The following is a 27,477-nucleotide window of genomic DNA, read 5'->3' as shown; positions in this document are numbered from 1 at the left end:
TTGGCAATGAGTAGGAGTTTCACTGAAATATTATTTTCAGAGGATAATCCTGCTAGAGACTTGCTGAATTTGAAGCAAAAATCTTGTTTTATTCCAAGACCTATAGAGCCGATTAGAACCTGGTATTGCAACAGGTAGGGAGACCAGTCAAAGAACATTCTCTTCTCTCAGTTTCTCTGTCTCCACTGTATCTATTCTCATGATAAGACTTTTCATACCCAGACATCCAAGATATTTTTAAGGAAACAGGGTTTACCCTCTATTACTATCCATGAAGGCCTCTATTTCCCATCCTCACCCCATTCCCCTCAACATAACAGGGATAGGGTTCTGCTTGTCCTCGTCCAATACATCATTCTGCACATCTTCCTATCCCCTCTCCTCTCCATTTTCCACAGGAATTGCTCTCTCTACAACTCCCCTGTTTGCTTGTCGCTCCTCACTGATCCCCCTCCAGCTATGTATTGCTGCAGCTGTGCTAAATGTTACAACAGGCCCTGCACCTTCTCTCTCGCCAACATTCAGGGCATTATACAGACCTTCTAGGTGAGTCATACATCACATCTGAACCCATCAAGTGCTCCTAGTGTGGTCTCCTCTGCCCGATGCAGATCGGGAGATCAGTTCTTCGAGGACCTTTGCTCCGTCCACTGTAATAGGGATTCTGTAATTCCCAGTTGCCATCAATTTGAGTTTCAATTCCCATTCCCACACTGACATAGCTGCCGATGGCCTCCTCTTTTCCCAAATTGAGGATAGACACAGACTAGAGGAAAAACACTCCATATTCCCATGTTCAATCCTGACCTATATGACTGTCTATGCTGCTTGTCTGGAGTTTGTATGATGCATGGGTTTTCTCTGGCTGCTCTGGTTTTTTCCTGTGCTGGGGTGGGTTATGGTTAATGCAAGATGGGGTTATTAATGGGCATGTGGGGAGAACAGATTACAGAGAAAATTGGAGAAACAATGAGATTGCACTGTGAGCCTTTTTCTATAAGACCCTAAGACATAACAGCACAATTAGACCATTTGGCCCATCGAGTCTACTCCCCCATTTCATCATGGCTGACCCATTATTCCTCTCAGCCCCAATCTCCTGCCTTCCCCCCCCTCCATATCCCTTCATGCCCTGACTAATCAAGAAACTACTAACCTCTGCCTTAAGTGTATATAAAGACTTGCCCTCTGCAGCTGCTTGTGGCAACAAATTCCACAGATTCACTACTCTCTGGCTAAATAAATTCCTTCTCATCTTCATTCTAAAAGGATGCCCCTCTATTCTGAAGCTGTGTCCTCTGATCTGAGACTCTCCCACCATAGGAAACATCCTCTCCACGTCCAATCTATCAAGGCCTTTCACCATTGGATAAGTTTCAATTAGGTCATCTCTCATTTTTATGAATTCTAGTTAATACAGGCCCAGAGCCATGAAATGTCATTCATATGACAAACCATTCAATCCTGGAATCATTTTCGTGAACCTCCTTTGAACTCTCTCCAGTTTCAGACTGTCCTTTCTAATATAAGGGGCCCAAAACTGCTCACAATACTCCAAGTGAGGCCTCACCAGTGCTTCTTAAAGTCTCAACATTACATCCTTGCTTTTATGTTCTAGTTCTCTTGAAATGAATGCTACACTGCATTTCTCTTTCTGCATCACACAAAATATGGAAGTGAAATATTTGTTCTTCTGCAAGTTAGATAGTAGGCTTCGTGTCTTTGCCTTCTCAAATTTTATAAGCTACATGACAAACCTGCTTCTTGGCATCAACACAGGATAAGCTTCCCCTTTTCACTTCGTAGCAATGAATAATTTGTCGATGTTTCATTTGTAATGGCAGATTTACACTGATCAGATGTTTTGCAAGTGATATTATTAAATTTTGTAAAACATGAATGTATTTAAGTTAGCAACTTGTCTCAAGATTAGTGCCAGGTCAACTTCCCTTTTCTCCAGAGATTCAAACATTTTAAATTTCTGTGGGTCATCTACTAAGCTTTTTCAGTAATTTTGATTTGAAGGTAATAGAAACCCTATTTACACAAATAAACATGAATGTAATATGGTATAAAAAACCCTAACGGGTTATTAAAAATTGCTTTCCTATGAATTTTTATCTAAATGAAAAGCCATCTCTGTTACTTGATGCATCAGGAATCCCAATCATTCTGCATCTGTCATAAAAGTAATGCTTTACATTGCTCCCCTCCCATTCACAGCGAAACTTACCTGATAACACAGCATTTATCATAATGCTATGTGATATCTAATCAGTTTAAAATATGTTGTTATTAATGGGAATGACATGCAAAAATGGAGCACCACCTAAGTTCCAAACATGATGGATTTACATAATCTTACTATAATACAATAAAACACCAAAATCAACACTGGAAATCTTTCAATGGCAAATATTTTAAAATTTTGGAAATACTCAGAAGGTCAGGCAGCACCAGTAGAGCAAGAAACAGAGCACATAGGGGAAACAACTTAAAGGGTTAAAACAAAATAAAATTATTGATCTGAAGCATTAATTCTGTTTCTCTCTCCACAGAACTGGTCCAGCTTATTGAGTATTTCCAGCATTCTTTTCCCTCTATTTCAGTGAATACAGCATCTAGGTAAAAATAATGGAAATATTATAAATTACAGTAAGAGCATTTTAGTTATGCAGCTGTCATAGGTAAGCTATTCAATATTATAAAGAACAAATATACTTTAAAATAATTTAATCATTCCACTTTTCTTTTGACTAAAAGTATTTTATCTTGAATTATGAGTTGTTCAATACATTTATTGCAAATAAGTATACTTCATTTTTCTCTGACCTTGACATATCTGCGGGTCCTGGTGATATCCTGTATTCTTACTCAGTTCAGTCACCTAAAAATACACAAATCCAATCAGTATTTATTAAAGAACACCTTAAGGTGCAAAGCATTAAAGCTATCTGTTATGTACAACTGAACCTGTTAGGTGTTTTGTAGTTTTATCTGCCTTTCCTTGCATGTTGAAGGTATGTGTTCAGGTAGATAAAGCATGCAAGTTTAGGGAGAAAATGCTCAAAGGCAAAAAAGGCCAATGACACTGAATCTTATAAATCCTATCATGTACCATAAAAATAAAGCAGTAATACATTTGGGCAATATTTAATCTTCCATATGCACTGGATTAATATAAAAATTAACCTCCAGCACAAAAGCATCAGGATAATACTGCGGAAAGGGAAATCAAAGAAAATGTATCTAAAATACTGCCTTTCACTATCTCAGAGCAGTTCAGAATTATATAGTAATGTTTGCAGAGAAACCGACCACAGCAAGGAGCTATTGGTCAGACTTCTTATTTTCACATGTTAATTTTGATAGGATAAAAACACCATCAACGCCAATTATTGTCCTTGACCAAAAACTTTCCATATCTCCTGCTATGAAATCCTTTATGTGCTCCTGACAGAGCATTTAGGGTTTCTTGACATCTCAACTTATGAATGAAGCACAACAGCTTAAAAAATCACGTTAGCACTATGTTCTTAGGGTTAGAGGAGGCCAAAAGGAGGCTTAATAGATGTTATAAATCACGATTTTTGACAGATTTAACAAAAAGACTAATTTCTCTGTTGAGGAGTTATCAAGGAGACATTCAATTGAAAGCAATCAGTTAAACCATTGGAGTTTAATTACTTTGCCTGGGGGATTGTTGGAGTATGGAACCAAATACCCCAGAAAATAATTGGGACAGAGACAACTTTTCTTTTGAAAGGAAAGCGGGATAAATTTTGTAATGCAGAAAGAAACTAGGTTATAAGGAAATTAGGTCACCTTTTGGTTTGTCCTGTCAAAGAGGCAATATCGACAGAGGCATCTCAGGTCCTTTGGTTGAAATCCTCTTGGAAGTAAAAATAACTTATAGACACTAAATATTTCATTAAAACACCATTGCTTAGAAATTCATGCCAATGAGTACACCGCATAGCTGCTGTGTAGCGCACATTCACTGTTTCAGTTGTGTGCCCAAGTTGAGAATGAGCTTTTAGCTTTTTATAAAAGCAATATACCAGCCAGAAATTTGAATACATCAGAATGAGTTTGGAGGCAGCAAGCATCAGTGGTCATTAGCCCAAATGTAGCCTTGAACCGGGCTGGGTCAAGACCTAATGGAGATTGCAAGCATAGGTTTAGGCTTCTACTGATGACCAACGTATTAGGGAATTGGCAGGAATTATGGTTGATCCTGTGCTGATGGTGGTGGGGTTTGGGTTGAGGCAGAGTTTGCGACTGAGACGGATTGAGAAAATGGGATTGGTTAGATGAAAATGGGATAGAGATATGATGTGGGGAATGGTCAGTAAGTTCCTAGTGCAAGAGACAGGTAGGTGGCAGTAGGGGAATGGGGAGAAGTTACCAAAGGATAAAGGTTAAATATTGAATTCATCTTAGTAGGGCCCATTTAAGTGATACTCTCAATAGTCCTAATTTAGAGAATGCCCAAACCCAACTACTCCCAGAACAGAACTACTAATTTCATGCACAACATTAGAATGGCCCAGAAATCATGTAATATGTGCAAGCATGCCCTATATAAGCAAACAGTTGAATTCCAAAGTAACACTAAAAGTCCTGAAAAATGGTCAGTTTCATTTTCAGTGGGGTTTAATAAAACTAGGAGCAGAATTAAGCCTTTTGGCCCATTGAGATGCTCTTCCATTTGATCATGGCTGATTTACTTTCCTTTACCAATCAAGAACCCGATAAATATACCCGATTACTTGGTCTCCACAGATTCACCACACTCTACCTAAAGAAATTCCTCCTCATCTGTATTTGAAAGGGAAGTCCTTCTTTTCTGAGGCCTGGTCCTCTGGTCATAGACTCTCCCACTATTGGAAGTATCCAAGTATCCTCTCCACATCTAAACTAGATGGGGCTTTCAATATTTGGTATTTTTCAATGAGATCCTCCCTCATTCTTCCAAATTCTAGTGAGTAAAACCTCAGCATTAAATCCTTGCTTTTATATTCTAGCCTTCTCAAAATGAATGCTAACCTTGCATTTAACTCCCTTCCTACTGGCCCACCTGCAAGTTAACCTATGGGAAATCCTGCACCAGGACTCCCAAATCCTTTTGCTCCTCTGATTTTAGTATTTTCTCCCTATTTAGAAAATAATCTACACCTTTATTCCTTCTGTTAAAGTGAATGACCATAGACTTCCCTACACTGTATTCCATCTGCCACTTACTTGCCCATTCTCCTGATCTGTTTTAAGTCCTTCTGCAGACTCTTTGCTTGCCCAACACTATCTGCACCTTCACCTATCTTTGTATCATCTGCAAACTTGGCCACAAAGTCATCAACTCTGTCATCCAGACCATTTACATATAACATTGAAAGTAATGGACCCAACACTGACAGCTAGAACACACTAGCCAGCTAACCAGAGAAGGTCCCACTCTTTGCTTTCTGCCAGTTAACCAATCTTCTATCCAAGCTAGTATCTTTTCTGTAACACTACAAACTCCTATCTTGCTCAACAGCCTCATGTGCTGCACCTTGTCAAAGGCAGTTTGAAAATCTAAATAAACAACATTCACTGACTCTCAGAATGCTGGAGGAACTCAGCAGACCAGGCACCATCTATAGAAAAGAGTACAGTTGATGTTTCAGGCTGATACCCTTCAGCAGGACTCTAGTATGCCCTTTCCTTTGCTTTTATGCTGTCATTGACTTCCCTTGTCAGCCACAGTTGCCTCATCCTCCCTTTAGAATGGTTCCTCTTGTTTGGGATGAAATGATCCTGCATTTTTCAAATTACTCCTAGAAACTCCTGCCCTAATAATTCCCCCTCTATCATGCCTGTTCACCAAATTAGTATTTCTTTTACTATTTTAGTAGAGAATTTCTGATTATGTACAAACAATAAGGTAATAAACAAAATATATACAACCCACTTGGTTATTTATCTTTTGTACACATCAACTTAAATATGTCAAACTGCCAAAGGGTCTCAGCCCCAAACATTGGCTGTACTTTTTTTTCACAGACACTATGTGGCCTGTTGAGTTTCTCCAGCATTTTGTGTGTGTTGCAACTATCAAGCATTTTTAGTGTGAGTTAAATCCAGTGCAAATTAGTTTTGTGTTAGTTTATGAAGTATGATGCTGAGAATAAGTCTTTCCCACTAAACTAATCATGATGCACATAAAATCAATCAACTTTATGTGCCTTCTAATTGTGGAATCTTTTAAAATTAAACTTTAAAAAATCAGAATTTCTTACTAATAGTAAGCTTGAGAACCTTTTTTACTTCATTAAAAACTGAAATCAATATATTTCATTAATTGTTTTGTTTAGTCTTGGAAAGTCATTTAAATATGGGTTATTCACTGTTTCGTTTTTATAATAAGTCAAAAGTGATAATTTGATGTAAACAAAGAAGTATTGTCCAAGTCAAGAGAGATTTTGTGAGAATGATGGCAAATAAGTGACAATAGGAATTGGAAAGTGAGTACATATTGTGCTGGAATCTCTGCATGAGCCTAAAGATGTCTAAGATATGTGAGTAGAATTGTATAATAAGAATACATTGGATGTGGCATCTGTTCAGTACATGCCAAAATAAGTCAAAACAAGATATAAAGCTTTTATGATTATCACTTCAATCTAAATGATAGCAGTGGTGCTTGTGGAAAAATGATGCAATTCATTATTTCGCTGATAAAGGAAGTATTTAAAGTACTGTGAGTGAAACAATCTGCTCCTTTTCAACAGTTAATGTGGACTGAAATGTGTGATTCATGGTGGTAGAGGAGCGGGGACGGGATTGTTCACTTATTCTCTCATTACAAACAATACTCAGGGGTTATAATTTTCTGTATGGGAAAGCTGATAGCTATGTACTGGTTCCATATTATGTAAGATGGTTGATTTTCCTTTCCATGGAGGCTATTTCATCTCTGGTCCCTCAATTAGGCGTGTTAAGAGCAATATTTTCCATAGATTGTTGGGTGGGGGGGTCTTTTCATTGCATCTCAGTGCTTTTTGATGAATCTGCTACGAAATCCAGTCATGCTGACTGCTGTTATTATTAATCACAGAAGGACACTGCCTGAGAGGATCAAATGCCAAACAGCCTTTACAAATATTGTTAAGATCCAACTCCTGAGTACAGTTTTATAACTTTGCTTCTGGCTCATGCAAATGTAAAGTAGTAAATTCCAAGTCTCCTAGCTAGTTCATCCACAAACTTGGCTTCAGTTGAAGAGCAACATTTATAGGGAACTGAAATTGAGAAAGGATTATATTAGGAAAACACATTGCATATGTTCTATGCCATGGTTTGTCTATGCATCAACCATTTTAGATGAAGTCGACACAAAAAAATGACTGGGCTGGAACATAGTAGGCATTGCAATTATATAGCTGACTTCACAATTTTCTTTATCAAATTATAAATTGCCAATAACCTATTCCTAAATTCCTATTATAACCTAAGTTCAAAGTTCAAAGTAAATTTATTATCAAAGTACATATATGTCACCATACAACCCTGAGATTCATTCTCTTGTGGGAATTCACAGTAAATACAGGAAACACAATGGAATCAATGAAAGACTGCACCCAACCGGATGGACAAACAATCAATGTGCAACTACATATAGAAAAAATATAATAATAACAAATAAATAAACAATTAATATTGAGAACATGAGATGAAGAGTCCTTGAAAGTGAGTCCATAGGCTGTGGGAACAGTTCAGGAATGGAGCAAGTGAAGTTATCCCTCTGGGTTCAAAAGAATTATGGTTGAGGGGTGACAACCATTTCTGAACCTGATGGTATGGATCCTGAGGCTCCTGTACCTTCTTTCTGATGGCAGCAGTGAGAAGAGATCATGGCCTATCTAGTGGGGCTCCTTGATGATGGATGATGGTTTCCTGTGACAGCGGTCTATGTAGATGGGCTCAATGGTGGGGAGGGTTTAGCTGTGATTGGCTGGGCCATATCCACTACTTTTTGGAAGATTTTAGGCTCAAGGGCTTTGGGGTTTCAATACCAGGCTGTGATGCAGGGTGTCAATATACTCTCCACCACACATCTATAAAAGTTTGTCAAAGTTTTAGATGACATTCCAAATCTTCACAAGCTGCTCAGAAAGTAAAGGTGCTGCTGTGCTTTCTTCATAATGGCCTTACATACTGGACCCAGGACTGATGCTCTGCAGTGATAACACCAAGGAATTTAAAGCTGATAACCTTCTCCATCTCTGATTCCCTGATAAGAACTGTTTTCCTCCTCCTGAAGTTGATAATCAGCTCCTTGGTCTTGGTGACATTGAGTGAGAGGTTGTTGCTGTGGCATCACTTCAGCCAGATTTTCAATCTCCCTGCAGTACTGAATTTTATGGAAAGTACATCAACATTCCTGATAAAAGATTAAATAATCAACTAGATCTTGCTGGTTGAGGTCACAGCTATGGATCCTGTACTCAGTTGGTGCAAAGGGGCAATTACATTGGCTGGTCACACCCTGCAGCTGGTGACAATATCTCACTGACTATGAGCCCTTAGGCATCAACACCCAGAGTTTAGAATACCACTGAGAAGTTTTGGCAGAAGGTTAAGTTATCATATGGATACAATATAGTAAAAAATATTGTAAAGAAGTTCTAAACAAGTGGAAGTTTTGTCTGCTCACACAGCCATCAAGGATTTGTTAACTTTTATATGTTTTGATTTGCACACATACCTGAAACTACTAAATCTGAAGTAAATGATATATAAAAGCATAAAACAAAGTTAACACACACAAAGTGCTGTTGGAGCTCAGCGAGTCAGGCAGCACCTATGGAGGGAATAAACCTGATGAACAATCTCGGTCCAAAACATTGCTTATTCCCCTGCATAGATGCTGCCTGACTTGCTGAGTTCCAACATCTTGTGTGTGTTGCTCAAGATTTCCAGCATCTGCATAAAATCTTGTGTTTAAAAGCAAAATTAAAGTGCTTCAGAAGCATTAAACTTAAGTAAAATAATTTGCTAAAAACATTTTGTTCCTTATCATGCTAATTCAGAGTCTTATTTCCCCCACTGAAATAATTAGGATTTCCCATCACCCAATAGGTTGGAAGTAGCAAAGGCACAGAGGCAGTTTGTGAATCCCAGGATGATTGGGCTCAGTTGCTGAGCTCCACATCACAGCACGTGTATGAAAATCCTAGTCATATTGAAGGTTGGATGAAAGCTGGCGGTTCTGACTGGACCTGTGAACTCCAGGCTGCTGCCATTGTAGGTAGAACACTATGAAGGAGAATGCCTAATAGAGATGTCAGAATGTATGATAAAAGCCCATCTTCTCACAGTATGCAAGAGATCATCATTGCTGGCAGAATTCTAGGTGGAGACGAGATGGCGTACAGGAGCGAGATATACCAGCTAGTTGAGTGGTGTCGTAGCCACAACCTTGCACTCAATGTCTGAAGAGCTGATTGTGGACTTCAGGAAGGGGAAGACGAACACAAACTAATTCTCATAGAGGGATCAGAAGTGGAGAGAGTGAGCAATTTCAAGTTCCTGACTGTCAAGATCTCCGAGGATCTAACCTCAACATATCGATGCAGCAATAAAGAAGACAAGACAGTGGCTATAATTCATTAGGAGTTTGAGGAGATTTGGTTTGTCATTTAAAACACTCGAAAACTTCTACAGATGTACCGTGCAGAGCATTCTGATATTCTGTATCACTGTCTGGTATGGGGGTCAGGGGGGAAGCAACTGCACAGGATTGAAAGAAGCTAAAGAAAGTTGTAAAATTGGTCAACACCATCATGATACTAGCCTCTATAGTATCCAAGACATCTACAAGCAGCAGTGCCTCAGAAAGGCAGCATCTATTATCAAGGACCCTAATCACCCAGGACATGCCCTCTTCTCATTGCTGCTACAATCAGGTAGGAGGTACAGAAGCCTGAAGGCACACACTTAGTGATTCAGGAACAGCTTCTTACCCTCTGCCACCTGATTCCTAAATGGATATTGAACCCATGAACACTACCTCACTTAAAAAAAATATTATTTCTGTTTTGCACTACTTTAAATTTAACTATTTAATATACATATATATGCTTACTGTAATTAATTTACTTATTTTTTCTACATTATCATATTGTACTGCTGCCGCGAAGCTAACAAATTTCACGAGATATGCCAGTGATTATAAACCTGATTCTGATAATCAATGAGGAGAAAAACTGATTATGTAACTCTAGAGATGTACAAGTTAATGAGAGGCATTGATCGTGTGGATAGTCAGAGGCTTTTTCCCAGGGCTGAAATGGCTAGTTTTAAGGTGCTTAGAAGTAGGTACAGAGGAGATGTCAGGGGTAAGTTGATTTTTTTATGCAGAGAATGGTGAGTGTGTGGAATGGGCTGCCGGCGGTGGAGGCGGAAACAATAGGGTTTTTTAAGAGACTCCTGGATGGATATATGGAGCTTAGAAAAATAGAGGGTTATGGGTAAGCCTAGGTAGTTCTAAGTTAAGGACATGTTCGGCAAAGCTTTGTGGGCTGAAGGGCCTGTATTGTGCTGTAGGTTTTCTATGTTTCTTCTGTGTTTCATTTCCTGCTCAGAAGATCTCCTCCTACAGTGAAACATATAATAGAACACAGTCATTTGATACTAAACTGTTAATAATACTAATACAATGTAGAATAGGACTTCAATTTTGTAAGTTAGGGTGGTAGAGATAATTGAGAAAAAGAAAATCAAAATAGTACGAACAGTCCTTTTTAATTTCATTGAAATGATACAACTGCTGAAATAAACACTTATAGGGGCCAGGGAATTATTAAAGTAAGACTGGCTTAAGTTCAGTGAAGCTTGATTGAAGTACAAAATTGACAGGTTGTTGGCGAAGTAGTGTTTATAAAGATGATGGATTGTGACAAAGCTAGGTAAATGATTGGGAGAACCCTTGAGGAAATTCCCAGTACAAATATTTTCAATGGTTCTTGCACTTACTGGCAATAAATGCAGCAGTCATTTCATTTCATGGTGCTTAAAGGAACCACTATAGAACATCATCATCATCACAGGTTCACTTAAGGATTTTCCATTTGCTGGCTGGATTACCTATTATCTCTATTGCTGTTCTTAGTAGTTAGCTTACTTTTGTTTTAATAACTTCTTGGCTGACAGTCACAAAGTTAAATAGAAACAGCTAGTTTAGGTTGGGACCACTTAGCTAAAAAAACATATGAAGCTGTTGGAAGAGGTTTTTTTCTGGCTTGAGATGTTCTCTCAGCGGAGGAAGAACAAAATAATGTCATCAGCAGATGGTCAGAGCAGCTACCCCTTCCTATCTCTCTGGATGTCAATGACGTCTTTCCACTGTTTCTCATGTCTCTGTAACTCAGAACAAATCACTTCATTCCACTTCTTCTGCTTGTTTCACACTTGCCACCTACCATAGGTCACATTACCTATAGGCATAACATACTCATGTATCTCAAACAACTCAAAAACCCTTAAGCAGGCCACATACTAGCATACTTCTCCTCTTATATATTAAAATTGAATGTCAGAAAACATTTAGCAATAAATAGTAGATATATTCCCTTCTGTGTGAATACAAGAGGCCGCCATCATTTCAATGATAGAAACTGGACATGCAATGTCAAACATGGGAAAGAAAGGTTTGTGAGTAATTTTAATAACTTGTTTTACTGCTTCTTATTCATGCATTCAGCATCTTCTACTTAACTCATTTCTCAAGATCCACAAGAATCAGGGATTACAATAATTGAGTTAGAGACATAAATGCTAATGACACACTGACCGCATAGTTTCTCAGCAACAACAATCCAGGTTCAGTCCTAATCTCTGGTGTTGGCATTGTGGAATCTGCACATTCTCTCAGTGAGGAGTGGGTTTTGGCTTCTCTGGTTCCCTTCCACATTCTAATGCCTGGCAGATTAACCGGCCACTGTAAATTGTCTCTAGTGAGAGGTAGGATCTCGGGGGAGTCAGTGGGAATGTGAAGAGAGTAGTATGAATGAAAATGGGTTCGTTAATGCCAACATGGACTTGTTGGGCCAAAAAATACATTTCCACTCTGCTTATTTCTAAAACTCTTAATATTGGACAAAGGTCAGGTTTAATCCCAACCTCTTTCAAACCATACACCAAGGACCTGCTGCCAACTCATTCCTGAAAGTATAAATGTGCAAATTGGTTCTGCTGTGGGTTACAGGCATCAACTTTTGCTGAGCTGGGGAAGTCTCTGAGTGACAATATTGAAAAGGTATCAGTACAGCGCCTTCGGGTCAGTAGTAGCATGGAAATCCACAATATATTTCACCTTCTCAGTGTAGGTGCTAAAATAGAAATAAAAGTTCTGTGGAAAGGTCCATCTCCATGAGACACTCAATCATGCACTATGATCTGAGGAAGACATCAGTGAAGGTTCAGGAAACCAACATTCTCAGCAAGTATCCAGGCTACATGGGCTGCAGATTCTGTACTCATCCTTGAGTAGGGAGCAGGTCAATCCATACAAAATTTATGCAAATTGAACTCTTCATCATACAAATACTCTGACCATGTCCTCTTCCTTAACTCAGAGTCTTGAACTCTTGTTAGAAGAGGGGCTGCAACACACACAGTATTCAAGACAATACAAGCCAAACTAAACTTCACTTTAGTCAATTATCTATTTAACCCATCAGCTTAGGTCTGCATCAGGACAATCATTATGAATGAAACTCCCATTCCAGAGCTTGACAAACAATCCATGGAGAAATTCTATACATACCACCAACCAGACCCCACTATTGGCTCAACAGGCTTTGAGGACCCATATAAACCACAGTCAAATAATATGAGTCCTCTATGCAAGAATCCAGCATAGTGGGGTCTTTGAGACAATCCAGCTCTGGTTATGGTGTGTCCAAACATCAATGTGTGTCATTGAGGTGTGCTGCTGGATAAATTCATTGCTGGGGTAAGGAAGATGTATTTGGCTACCGAAGTTGCCAGTACTTGACTTAGCAAATAAAATCCAATAATATGATTATTCATGTGGTTCAATCTCATTTGCAGAGGACCACACTGCATGGCACCTGTGTGGATTGTTCATATCAGCCATCTTCATACCTTCTGAGTAATTATAATTTGGTGTAATCAACTTATCAGGTATCACTAAGGTTGACATACAACACACCGCATTTGCTAGAATATAACACAAAGAACAAACTGCTGGGCAAGCGAAACAGGTCAGACAGCACCTGTAGAGGCAGAGGAATAGTCAATGTTTCAGGCCAAGTTCTGCTGCAGGGAGTTGACCCAAAACATCGACTAACCCTCTACCTCCACGTGTGCTGCCTGACCTGCTGGATTACTAAGGGTTTCTGTGATATCTAGTTAATCATATCGGTTTATCGATGACAAAACTTCAACAAGCCAAGGTTCAGTTAAGAATGACATTTAGCTCAGGATTGATCTGTTCAAAGATCCATCTTGCAGAAGTGTTCAGGGTCAAAAGGAAGGAGTTACTCCACTACTGTTACAAGCATCCATTTTAATTATTTCTCCATTGCTACTGGGGGTCTAAGGTCTGGAAATTCCTCTCCATCCATATAGCCTCTCCACCTCTTCCTTCTCCTTTAAAACCTGCCTTATAATAATTCTTTGGTTATGATGTTCACATTCAATAATGTTACATTTTGTGGCTTTGTGTTCAATTTTCATTGCTTACCTACTTACATTCGAGAGCAATGTCAACACACATTATTATAAAAATGCAGCAAGATGTCTGCATCATAATGACACAGATGGAATATGATATCTTGCCAATGGTGGATATTTTGGCCCATATTCATCAAACCAAGAATTTGTCAGAATAATTTCTGAATTTCAAAGGGAGCTCAGATTAAAAACTGCTTGTCAAAACTGTTTTTGATTTCAGAGAAATCTGCAACAACTCAAGTAAGGGTAATATATATTTTACAAGGTTTTGCTCATATGCTTTTGTTCATTCTTTATTGAAGCTCTAAATAGTTGAACTAGATACAGGGCTTTGAACAGAAATAATCAATCTTGTACAACATGCAACCTTTAAATGTATCACCAGGTGGCGCTAAAAAGCACATGTGGACAGCTGACAATAAATTCCCTGATGAAAGCTCTAGTAGCTTGTAAAATTTTATGATGAATAATTTAAAAAATATAGAGAAACAAGCCAAAAATACAACTGGACACAGTTGTTCAGACTTAACACTTAAAGAATATATAATTTGAATATTTTGGAATTTACAAATTAAAATTAATCTAATTCCAGGAGAATGAATATTTGTAAAAAAATTCCATCAATTAAAACTTTTCTGTATCAGTTTTCACCCATTTAATGTTGCCAACAGAAATAATTTATTTGCTAAGTATGGTTCAAAAATTTTAAAGATACTTTTTAAAAACAAGTATATAAAAAAAGAATGGTACCAGTAAAAATGCATTAAAAGGTTGGTAGGCAGCTGGCCGATATAAAATTTTATGAATATTTGTATTTTATATTCACAGTGCAAAATTCAACAGTAGGTGAGGTCTAAAGGAAGAGGGTTGGGTGAATTAGTAATCTTAACGCATGTCATGCAAAACCAGTGTTGAACAACATTCAAAGAAACACCAATGAGATTTGGGCTACAGAACCCAAAGAATAGTGTACTATTTTGATTTTAAACTATATAACAATTTGATCAGTGAAGACATTTAAATAAGTAAGCAAAAGTTGATGAAACTGATAATTTATGTTTTACTTAGAAACATAGAAAAACCTACAGCACAATACAAGTCCTTCATCCCACTATGCTGTGCCAAACATGCACTTACTTTAGAAATTACCTAGGGTTACCCATAGCCCTCTATTTTCCTAAGCTCCATGTACCTATCCAGGAGTCTCTTAAAAGACCCTATTGTATCTGCCTCCACCACCATCGCCAGCAGCCCACTCCATGCACTCACCACTTTCTGTGTAAAAAACTTACCCCTGACATCTCCTCTGTACCTACTTCCAAGCACCTTTTAACTGTGCCCTCTCGTGTTAGCCATTTCAGCCCTGGGAAAAAGCCTCTGACTGTCCATACGATCAATGCCTCTCATCATCTTATACACCTCTATCAGGTCACCTCTCATCATCCATCACTCCAAGGAGAAAAGGCCAAGTTCACTCAACCTATTCTCGTAAGGCATGCTCCCCAACCCAGACAACATCCTTGTAAATCTCCTCTGCACTCTTTCTATAGTTTTCATATCCTTCCTGTAGTGAGGTGACCAGAACTGAGCACAGTACTCCAAGTGGGGTCTGACCAGGGTCCTGTATAGCTGCAACTTCCTGATCCTAGCAAAAATGCATTTCATATAGAAAATAAACAGCTTTGAATGTTACTGCACTTGAAAATTAGTTCCTTGGCTGAAGGTATTTGCAATGTTTTACTGTGATAAGGTTAATTCTGTTTGTCACATGTACACTGAAACATCAAAACATACAATGAAATGCATCTTTTTGCAACAATGACCAAAACGGTTCCAGGATTTTGCTGGGAGCAAGTGTCACTATGCTTCCAGTGCCCACACAGCAAACCCACAACTTACTAACCCTAACCTTAACCTGTCATCATCATCATCATCAGGTGCCGGGCCCAGTTTGAGCTTTGACTGCCATGGCCCACACACTCCTGTTTTGGGTCAAGTGGATCAGTTCATTGGTATTCATTTCCAATTCTCTGGCTGCTGTCTCCATCATCATTTGTCTTTGTCTTCCTTTTGCTCTCTTCCCTTCAATCTTTCCCATAATTACTGTGCATTCTAACTCCTCTTTCCTAATCACATGTCCAATAAAGTTACGTTGCCTTTTCATGATCTCGTACATTATTTCTCTTTTTGTGTTTGCTCTGTTCATGACATCCTCGTTAGATATTCGTTTTGTCCATGATATTCTTTGCATCCTCCTCAAAAACCACATCTCTGCTGCTTCAGTTCCATTCCTCATGTTACTAGATATTGTCCAACATTCTGAGCCATATAACATAACTGGATAAAGGTAACATTTCAGTGCTCTGAGGCGGGTTGTCATGCCTAGTTTAGTATTGGTCAGTATACTCTTCATTCTCGTAAAGGTGTCTTTTGCCATCCCTATTCTTCTTTTGATGTCCAAGTCGCACCTGCCATCTAATGTCATCCAGCTTCCTAAGTAGCAAAAGTTCTGTACTTGTTTTATGTCTTCCCTGTTTATTCTCAGCCTGCAGATAGGATTCTCCTTCTTTTTGGATATCACCATACATTCTGTCTTTTTGCAATTGATAGATAGACCCATTTTTGCACTTTCTTCAACAATTATATCAATTAAGTTTTGTAGTTCTTCCTGCGTACTTGCAATTAACACAGTGTCATCTGCATATCTGAAATTATTGATGTTTTCACCGCCAACTTTGATTCCCAAGATGTCTCTTATTTTTTGTAATATTGTTTCACTGTACACATTAAATAAATCAGGGGAGAAAACACGCCCTTATCTAATGCCTCTCTTGACTTTGCTGATTCTACTAAGGCATCCTTTAGAGTGTTAAATTTCATTTCTACATGATTGCTATCATCTTCAAAAGATTCTATTTCTAGACTTTGAAATCTATTCCTTACTTCAATTGTAAATTTTTGTCTCAAATTTTCTTCTTTAATTAATTGCAAGTAGTCAAGGGATTGTTCAGGTTTTTCCTTCTTTAGTTTTTTAAGTTTTACTTTTACATGACATACTACTGGGTTATGGTCACTATTACAGTCTGCACCTAGATATGTTTTGCATTGAGTCACCGAGTTTCTAAATCTTTGGTTTATAGTAATAAAGTCAATCTGATTTCTAGTGTTATCACCTGGACTTTTCCAGGTCCACAAGCGTCCTAGATGGTTTTTAAAGTAGGTGTTCATAATGACCTGATTATTCATCTTGCACCATTCTACCCATTTCTCACCTCTTTCATTTCTTTCCCCTAGTCCAAGTTTTCCTGTGGTATTTCCATCAGTACCTTGTCCTATTTTAGTATTTAGATCTCCCAAGACAATAACAATATCTTGAGATTTGCATCTATTCTTTGCTTGTTCAAGCTCTTCATAGAATTTATCTATATCCTCATTTGTTCCATCTGTTGTTGGTGCATATACCTGTATAATTGCTAAATCAAACAGTTGTCCTCTGCATCTAACAAGGAGCACTCTTTCTGATATTGCCCAATGTCCCAAAACACTTTTTGCAATGTTTTCATCTATAAGAATTCCTACTCCATTAGTACGGGATGTTCCACAAGAACAAATTAGTTTTGTTTCTATTCTGACATGTTCCAGCACCTATCCAAAAAACTTCGCTAATTCCCATGATGTTAATCTTTAGTCTTTCCATTTCATTTATCACATTGTCCAATCTTCCTGCTTGATATAGGGTTCTTACATTCCAAGTGGCAATAATTTTCTTTTGTGTTACTTGAATTTTATGAGCAGTAGCTTGATGACGGTCGGGGATCTCCTTGGACCAGAATCAACCCTACCAAGCAAAGCATCTTCAGAATTGTCTTGAAGATCCCCTTGACGCTGTTGTTGTGTGATATATTTTGTGAGTTTGACCATGGTTTTCTTAGCAAATAGATTCTGAGAAACCTAGTATCTAGCAACAGTGGTTTGCTATTGCCTACTGTTGGGCAAATTAAAGAAATCTCCATTTCTCTTCCCAAATGTTCGTCCATCTGTACTACAGTCGTTGACGTTTGAGGTCCTAGCTTATCCGCCTTCTCCGTCATAAGTTCAGCTACTGAACCTGCCGGATCTGCCGTTGGCCTTCGCTCGTATCCTGAGCAGCAACCCTTGCAGGTGCTACCGTTCCAGGTCAGAGCGGCCCTCGGAGCAATGAATGACTAAGGGGTAACTCCTCTTACCCCAAAGCTCTGAAAATCCCCAATCAGAGTCTCATCACCAGTTGCAGTTTAGAGTCATACCCAGGACTTAACTTTAACCTGTACATCCTTGGAATGGGGTAGGAGACTGCAGCACCCAGAGGAAGCCTACATGGTCATGGGGGAGACTATACTAACTCCTTACAGATACCAGCAGGAATCAAACCCCGATCAGTGATTGGTGGCGCTGTAAAGCAATTGTGCTCACTGCTTCGATGCCATGCTGTGAAAAAGGAATGCAATTCATTATTTTTAAATAAACATTTTATTGGAATTTTGCAAATGAACACAAACACATGATGTTCCAATCTTGAATATGAAAAAAAAATCACAGCTGACACAAAATGCTGATCAGTGTCAGGGTAAAGTGGCAGCTGTTTTGGGCTAAGATTCAAAGTTAAAAGTTCAAAAGTAAATTTAGTATCAAAGTACATATATGTCACTATATACAACCCTGGGATTCATTTTCTACTGGGCATACTCAATAAATCCGATAACCATAACAGAATCAATGAAACATCATGCCAACAGGACGGGCAAGAATCAACATACTATTATAGCAATAAGAAGTTTGAAAGGTGATCAAACAAAAATTGTAGAGAGAAAAGGATATGCTTACTATACCCAAAGAGTCAGGTTAAACATGTTCATCAACACCATCCTGATACACTGTAATATGGGAAATCATTATTTTTAAAGCATCTTGCACATTTAAAGTACACATATATCAGTAATTAAGTGGTACATATGTTTTTCAATATATAATGTAACAAACTCAGGTGAATTTTCCAGACAGACCAGTAAAAAGTATTCTTACAGTGATAACTATATAATCTTCAGATTAAATTCTTAGTTATACCCAGTCTCAATCCCCTGCACAACATATCTGAGTGGTAGTTCTTGGGAATTTACAAGTTATAAATATTCAAGTCATATATAGTTTGACAACTCCTTATTTACATAATGACCTATCAAAACTATTGTAATTAAATTTATCAAATTAAAATCACAAAATCATCATTGAAATAAAAGGACTAATCATACAGTATGTAAGACACTTACATATGCTCCATTCAGCCATTCAAGCCTTCCAAGCTACTAAAATGATTGTGGTTGAACTTATCTCAACATAACTTCCCCAGATTCCACCAATATCTGAAAATCTTTCCACCTTTGTTTTGAATGCATACCTGTCAGTACAGTCGGCCCTCCGTATCCGCAGATTCAACCAACCTCGGATCAAAAATATTCGAAAAAAAAATTCCAGGAAGTTCCAAAAAGCAAAACTTGAATTTGCCACGCGCCGAGCACCACACTGAATCCACGCAAATGAAGTGATGTGTAGGCATACCCTGCTGTAGCCTCCCGCCATTTCACAGATCCTCAGTCTCCAGCACTCGTTTGAGCATTGTTCGCCTTGCGTCTCGTTTGTTCGCTACTTGTGTTGTGAGCGAGACGAAGGAGTTTAAAGCTAGTAAGGAATGGCTGGCTGGCTATGTAAAGCGCTACAGCCTCAAGAACTTAAAGATCACGGGAGAATCGGCATTGGCTGACGCCGAGGCAACATCAGCATTCCCAGAACAGCTACGATGGTTGCGTTTGTACTGAACATGTACAGACTTTTTTTTCTTGTCATTATTCCCTAAACAATACAGTATAACAACTATTTACATAACATTTACATTGTATTAGGAATTATAAGTAATCTAGAGATGAGTTAAAGTATATGGGAGGATATGCATAGGTTATATGCAAATACTACGCCATTTTATATAAGGGACTTGAGCATCCGCGGATTTTGGTATCCGCAGGGAGTCCTGGATCCGATCCCCCGCAGATACCGAGGGACGACTATACTCGTCCAGAGTCCAGAATCCCAGTGGCTCAGCACCATTTCAGTGAAGACATTTCTCAAGTTCAGATCATCAAGATGTATAACCACTCCTCCCTCCCCATCATCCTCAACACAGGTGCCCCCCAGGGATGTGTGCAGAAGCCCATTGCTGCACACTCTGCTCACACATGACTGCGTGACCAAACACCTGAGTAATCACATCGTCAAATTTGCTGGTGGCACGACAGTGGTGGGTCTCATCACCAACAAAGATGGGACAACCTGCAGAGAGGAGGTGGAAGAGCTCAAGGCCTGGTGCCAAGCAAATAACCTCTTCCTTAATGTCAACAATAGAATGAAAATGGTTATCGACTTCAGGAGAACTCGTACCACTCACACCCCCATTCACATCAGCAGCATAGCAGTGGAAACTGCAAGCAGTTTCAAACTCCCAGGAGTGCACATCACACACAACCTCTCACGGTCCCTGAGAACATCCTACAGAGTCAGGAAAGCTCACCAACACCTCTACTTTCCGAGGAGGATGAAGAGAGCTGGACTTTGCACATCTATACTCATGGCAGTCTAAAGGTGCACAGTAGAGAGCATCCTAACAAGCTGCATCACTGCCTGGTGTGGAAACTGCTGTGTGGTGGACAGGATGGCTCTAGTCACAACTGCCCAATGCATCACTGGTACCCGCCATCAAAAACTTACATACAGGAAAGGACCAGTACCATCAGTAGCACACACTCTGCTCATAGACTGTTTGTCCCAGTCCCATCTGGGAGGAGGCTACATAGCATCCAAGCCAGGACCACCAGCCTCAAAAACAGTTACTTTTCCCAAGTAGTAAGACTAATCAGCACCTCCACTCACTAATTTATTATTTCCTGTCAGATAACATGTATATCCTAATGTCACTTTATGGATATTCAAAAGTATATAAGCTACTGTACCTTATGTATTTATATTTATTGTGTGTGTTTTTTTTAGTATTACTAAATGTGTTCTTTATATTTTGTGGGGTTTTTTTGTGCTATCTCAGATCCAGAATATTAATTATTTTGTCCTCCTTACACTGGTGTACAGGAAATGGCACTAAACAATCTTGAGTCACATACCTCGGCCCCTTTCTATTCCCTCTTACGATCAACTTCACATGCTCTCAATCTCCTCAACAATATTTGATTCCCTGGCTCTGACTGCCTCATTTTCAGCATCGATGTCCAGTTCCTGTACACCTTTATCATCCATCAAGAAGGCCTTAAAGCTCTCCGCTCTTTTTCAACAAAAGGCCTAACCAATTCCCCTCCACCACCACCTTCCTCCGTCTGGCTGAACTGGTCCTCACCCTCAATAATTTCTCCTTTGGCTCCTCCCACTTTCTCCAAACTCAAAAAGTAGCAATGAACTCCAGCTTTGCCTATTTTTTGTTGGCTATGTGGAACAGTCCATGTTCCAAGCCTTCCCTGATAACGGTCCGCAACTTTTTCTGTGCTACATCGACGACTGCATTGGTGCTGTTTCATGCAGCCAAGCTGCGCTTATCAATTCCACGACTCCGCCTTCCGCCTGTGGACATGTAAGACACAGTGTCTTTCTGTCTGCCTTTAATTTCTCCCTTTCCCGATTTAAACTTTGAAATCTTAACTTTATTCAGTCGGATCTTTCAAAGTGATAATTATAACTATGGCTACCTTGAGAAGCACTAAAAAAATTCCCGATACTGGTAATGGTAAATCTAAAAAAACTGATGAAGCTTCTGAAGAGCCAGCCTGGGTTAACAGATTAGAGAGTCAAATGAGCTCTATTGTCGCTGAATTAACTCAACTAGAAGGAAGTCTTCTTCCTTTGGAGGGAAAAGTTGATTCTTTCAGCTTGGATCTTAAAGAAGTAACCTGTAATGCGGCTGATATTTCTTCTCGTTTGGAAAAAGCACAACGTCAGATTGTTGACTTGGAATCTCGTTCTCGTCGTTATAATATTTGAGTTGTTGGATTGAAACAGAAATCAGAATTTGCCCACATACTGGACTATTTCGCTAAAATGTTTCAATCTCTATTTCCTGAGGCATTTTCACAATTGCCCGACATCGAAGTAGCCCACAGGGTTGGAACTCCGAGGCAAGGTAAAAACAGACATGTTATTGTGCGTTTCCTCCGTATTCGAGACAAAAGCCGTATTATTAAACTGGCAAGAAAACAAGGACTGTTTAAATTTCAAGGCTCTGAGATTTGTTTCTTTCAAGATTTTCCACGTGAAGTTGTTCAGCAACATTCTGGATTCGCGACCGCAATGCGAATGGCCTTTCAAAAACAGATGTATCCCTTCCTTCTTTATCCAGTTAAATTAAGGCTTTTCGCTAAAGACTGTGGGGTTCGTATCTTTGAAGATCCAGCCGATGCACTGCGTTTTATTAATTCTCTCTCGGATGAGTCCGAAGCCTGAAGTTTAAAAGACTTCAATTATTCGAACGTTTTGCGATGTAAGGAATGATGAGATCAGAAGAATTGAGAAGTACGGAAAGTCTTGGTATTAAGAAGTACCTTTATCTTTGAGGTAGACTGGTTTGGATGGTTTTAACTTTAGAAAATATGGGATCTATTGGAAGACTGTAGAAATTTTAAACCATTTAGAATTTCTTTCTGTTTGCTATATATATGAATTAATTATTTCTTTTTGCTTTGTATGGTTTTGTTAAGAACTTTTAACTACTATTCGTTTCTTTACGTTTTATATTTAGATGTAAAAATTTAAAGATGGCAATGTTTTTTCTTCTGTGCAAATATTTCAAGAATTTGTTTTGGAGGCGCTTTTTTCCTAATCTAATGTTATGAAGGTTACTTTCTAAATTGAAGGCCATTTCTGTTAACTGTTTTTTTCTAACTTAATTGTAATGGGTTGTATGTCGACTGTAATGAGTCGTATACCCGGGAGAGGGAAACAGATTACTGTTTTTTTATTTGTACCTTTTACTTAGGCAGGTGGAGTTCAGAATTGCTTCTATGCATTTCTTGGGGCTTGCGTCGATTAATATTGACTTATTTCTGGACTTTGTAGGTTGGGTGGGCTTTTTACTTTTTTTTATTTCTATTTTTTATTCCTATTATGAAATTCCAGAGCGTACACAAATTATTATCATTGTTGTTTATCACGGCCATTCAAAATTTCTTTATCCTGACATGTGTTTAACTGTTTTCTTTAGATATAAAGTTTCATGATGTTAGTTAAACAGTTAAATGTTTTAAGTTGGAATGTCCATGGTGGGAATCATCCTATTAAGCATAAGAAAACATGTGAAATTATTAATCGATTCCAACCTGATATAATTTTTGTACAAGAGACACATGTCAGGTTATGAGATAACAATCGATTTTTTAAATTTTGGAAGGACCCTCAGATTCACGCAAACTCTCAAAGTAAGATTAGGGGTGTTTCCATTTTTATTGATTCCAATATTCCCTTTAATCAGGAGGATATTATATCTGATAGTAATGGTAGATTTTTGATTGTTAAAGGAACCATTTACAATAAGAAAATGGTTTTGGTTAATATATATGGACCAAATACTGATAAGCCTTCATTTTTTAAAGATATTTTTACTCTATTACCTGATTTAAATAAATATGTTATTAATGGGTAGAGATTTTAATATTTGCTTAAATCCCTTGTTAGATAAATCATCATCTAGACATCAGCTCCCTAATCGTTCTGCATCAGTTATTAATTCCTTTTTAATTGATTATGGTTTAATTGAAGTCTGGAGACATGTGCATCCTACTGATAGAGAATATTCCTTTTTTTCACATGTTCATAATAAATATTCGAGAATCAAATATTTTATAGCCGACCCTCAACTTTTAGTTAATGTTCAGAAATGTGAATATGATGCAATTATTATTTCTGATCATGCTCCTTTAAATTTAATATTTGATTCAAAAAATGTTGTTTCTACAAGACCACCTTGGTGTTTTCCAGAACATTTGTTACAAAGTTCAGATTTTGTTGCGTTTATTGAAACTCAGATAAGAGTTTTTCTCTTTAATAATACAGGAAACGTCTCAAAGTTAGTAATTTGGGATACATTAAAAGCTTATTTACGTGGTCAGATTATTCCTTATTTAGCTAAGTTGCCAACACAATCCTTCCAAATGTTAATTTGTTTAAAAGAACAGTGGAACTACAATCACAATATAATTTATTATTAACTTATCCTATTGAAGGATATTTGCTTAAATTAAAAAGTCAGTTTTATATTTTTGGGGATAAAAATAATAGGCTATTAGCTTCCCAATTAAGGGCTGCTAAAGCTAAAAGACAAATTTTAAAGATTCCTAAAGATAATGGAGATATAGTAAGTAATTATGAAGATATTAATAATACCTTTCAGGATTTTTATTCCAATCTTTATAAATCTCAGTTTCCAACGGATCCCTCTAAAGTGAAAGCTTTTTTATATAAGATTATATTTTTTCAAATTACTGCTGAAGATCAACAGACCCTTGATGCTCCAATTGTTGAGCATGAAATTCAGAAAGCTATATGGTCAATGCAATCAGGTAAAGCTCCTGGACTCGATGGTTATTCGGTAGGATTTTATAAAACATTTGAAAAATTACTTTCTCCGTACCTTTTGGAAATATTTCATGAATCTTTTGAGAAAGGTAATTTACCCTCTTCTTTTAATGAAGCTTCTGTTTCTTTAATCCTTAAGAAAGATAAAGATCCTACTGAATGCTCATCTTATAGACCTATTTCACTATTAAATGTGGATGCTAAAATTCTTTCCAAGATAATGGCTAACAGTTTCGAAAACTTTTTATTTAAAATTATCTCTATGGATCAAACAAGCTTTATTAGAGGCCGTTACTCTTTTTCTAATGTTCGGAGACTGATGAATATTATATATTCACCATTATCCAAACCACCCCAATGTGTTATTTCTCTGGATGCAGAAAAGGCATTTGATAGAGTTGAATGGACTTATTTCTTTAATGTATTAGAGAGATTTGGCTTTGGTAATAATATTAATAAGTGGATTCAAATGATCTATAAGAACCCTATCGCTACCGTCATTACTAATAATCTTAGGTCTCCATTTTTTTTTTACTTTCACAAGGTACTCGACGAGGGTGCTCATTAAGTCCTTTATTATTTAATCTCGCATTGGAGCCTTTGGCTATAACAATTCACAAAGCTAAAAATATTCATGGTATTTCTATAAATGGGACCATACATAAGATTTCCCTTTATGCAGATGATCTTTTGGTTTATATCTTGAATCCTGAAGAGTCTTTTGGAATTATTAAATGATTTTGGAAAATTTTCAGGATATAAACTTAATTTAAATAAAAGTGAATTGTTCCCTTTAAATGTTTCTGTTTTTATATATAAGGATATTCCATTTAGAAATGTGAATTCTTTTAAATATTTGGGTATTATCATTAAAAAAAAAGGATCTTTATAAAGCTAATGTAGTTCCTTCATTGGACTCTATGAAACAATTATTTTCTAGATGGAATCTGCTTACACTTTCTTTAATAGGTCATATTTATGCTGTGAAAATGATGATTTTACCTAGATTTTTATATATTTTTCAAAATATACCTATCTTTCTAACCAAAAATGTTTTTGATCAAATTGATTCTACTATTTCATCCTTTATTTGGAACAATAAAAACCAAGAATTAATAAGTTTCATTTACAAAAATCTAAAAAAGATGGTGGACTTGCGCTACCTAATTTAAGATTGTATTATTGGGCTGTTAATATTCGACAATTATGTTTTTGGTTATATTGGCTCGATAAGAACCAAAAACCAGCTTGGATTGATTTAGAATTTAAAGCTATTAATTAATTTTATTTAACTTCACTATTAGGAGCTCCGTTACCTTAACAACTTGCTAAAATTTCCAATTTAAATTTCTACCCTGTTATTAAACAGTCCTTACGGATTTGGTTTCAGTTTCGCAACTCTTTTAATTTCAAACAATTTAAATTGTCTAGTCCTGTATTTCGAAATTTGCTATTTAAACCTTCAACTACTGATTCCATCTTTCTTTTATGGAGAAATAAGGGGATTTGTTCTTTTGCAGATTTATTTAGTGATGGTCGATTGATGTCTTTTGAAGAGTTAATTCGTAAATATTCTCTCTCACACACACATTTCTTGCAATATTTACAGGTTAGACATTTTTTACAAAAATATGTTTCTACGTTTCCATATATGCAAGAATCTGATTTGTTGGACACTATTTTGAATATGAATCCCTTAGTGAGAGACTACATTGGTAGAATTTATGATTTATTTTTACTACAAAAAGATAACCTCTCACTAAAGATTAAACAAGATTGGGAGAGAGAACTTAATATGACTTTTGTTAATGAAGATTGGTCGTGAGTTCTGAAAATGGTTAGTTCTTCTTCGATATGTGCCAATCATTGTTTAACTCAGTTTAAAATTGTTCACCGCTATTACTTAACAAAGGAGAGGCTATCCAAAATATTCCCTAGTACAGATAATTATCGTGATAGGTGCAAAAATGAAGTAGCTACTTTGTCACATATGTTCTGGTCATGTCCCTCATTGAAATTTTTTCAAAATCTTTATTTTCTATAATTTCTAAAGCTTTGAAAATTAATTTACAACCTAATACATTGACAGTTCTATTTGGAATAGTTCTGCATCATATTCAGGGTATTTCATTTTCAAACCAACATGTAATTGCATTCATTACATTGTGGCAAGAAGAGCTATTTTATTGAAGTGGAAAGATACCTCTGTTCCTACACTAACTCAATGGTTTTCCCAAGTAATGTTATGTCTTAGTTTGGAAAAAATTAGAAGTAGAACTTTTGATTCCCGATTTGATTTTGAGAGAAGGTGGGGCTCTTTTGCTAAATATTATTATTTAATTTGAATCAATTTACATGGTTTCCTTCCAATTTTATGTTATATAAATGTGATTTGGTGGTTGTTGTTTTCTCCGGGAGTTAGTTCCTAATGGTTTTTCTCCCCCCTTTTTTTTGTTTTAATAGTTAGTGGATTTTTTTTTTAGTTAGCTGGGGTTCTCTTTTTTCCTTCTTTTTCTTTTATAAAAATTTTTTCTGTTAGCATATGTAAGTTTTTTTTCTTCAGCTTTATTAATTATATATATACTAATTTGTTGAATTTCTGTATTTTGTAGCTGTAGAAGATTATATATTAATAAAAAGATTTAAATGAAATGAATCAATTCCACCAACTTTTCCTCCAACTTCCACCCGGCCTCTAAATTCACTTGGTTCATTTCTGACACCCTGTCCCTTTTCTCAATCTCTCTGTCTCCATCTCTGGAGACAAATTGTCTACCTACATCTTTTATAAACCTACTGATTCCCACAGCTATCTTGACTATACCTCTTCCCGCCCTGTCTCCTGTACAAATGCTCTTCCCTTTTTTTAGTTCCTTCATTTCTGCCATGTTTGTTCCCAGGATGAGGGTTTCCTTTCCAGGACATCAGAGATGTCCTCCTTCTTCAAAGAACAGGATTTCACTTTCTCTACCACTGACACTGCCATTTCCCGAACATCTGCGATCACCCCATCATCCCGCCGCCTGAACAGGGATCTGATACCCCTTGAGACTCTGCATACAACACACCATTCTCCAC

The 27,477-nt window shown here is 37.4% G+C and overlaps 1 long non-coding RNA gene across 1 annotated transcript in view; it reads right to left on the bottom strand.

Moving 5' to 3' along the window:
- Window positions 1–2,832: 2,832 nt before the first annotated feature.
- LOC134356506 (uncharacterized) overlaps window positions 2,833–27,477 on the bottom strand; it is a 362,888-nt gene continuing 338,243 nt past the window's right edge. Inside the window, exon 3 of the long non-coding RNA XR_010020375.1 lies at window positions 2,833–2,887. This is a non-coding gene — a long non-coding RNA (uncharacterized LOC134356506). The remainder of the gene's footprint in view (window positions 2,888–27,477) is intronic.

This window comes from Mobula hypostoma, chromosome 14 (assembly GCF_963921235.1).
Source record: "Mobula hypostoma chromosome 14, sMobHyp1.1, whole genome shotgun sequence".
NCBI lineage: Eukaryota > Metazoa > Chordata > Chondrichthyes > Myliobatiformes > Myliobatidae > Mobula > Mobula hypostoma.
Note: the sequence above shows the minus strand (reverse complement) of the source record. Positions and strands in the feature narration are given on the sequence as shown.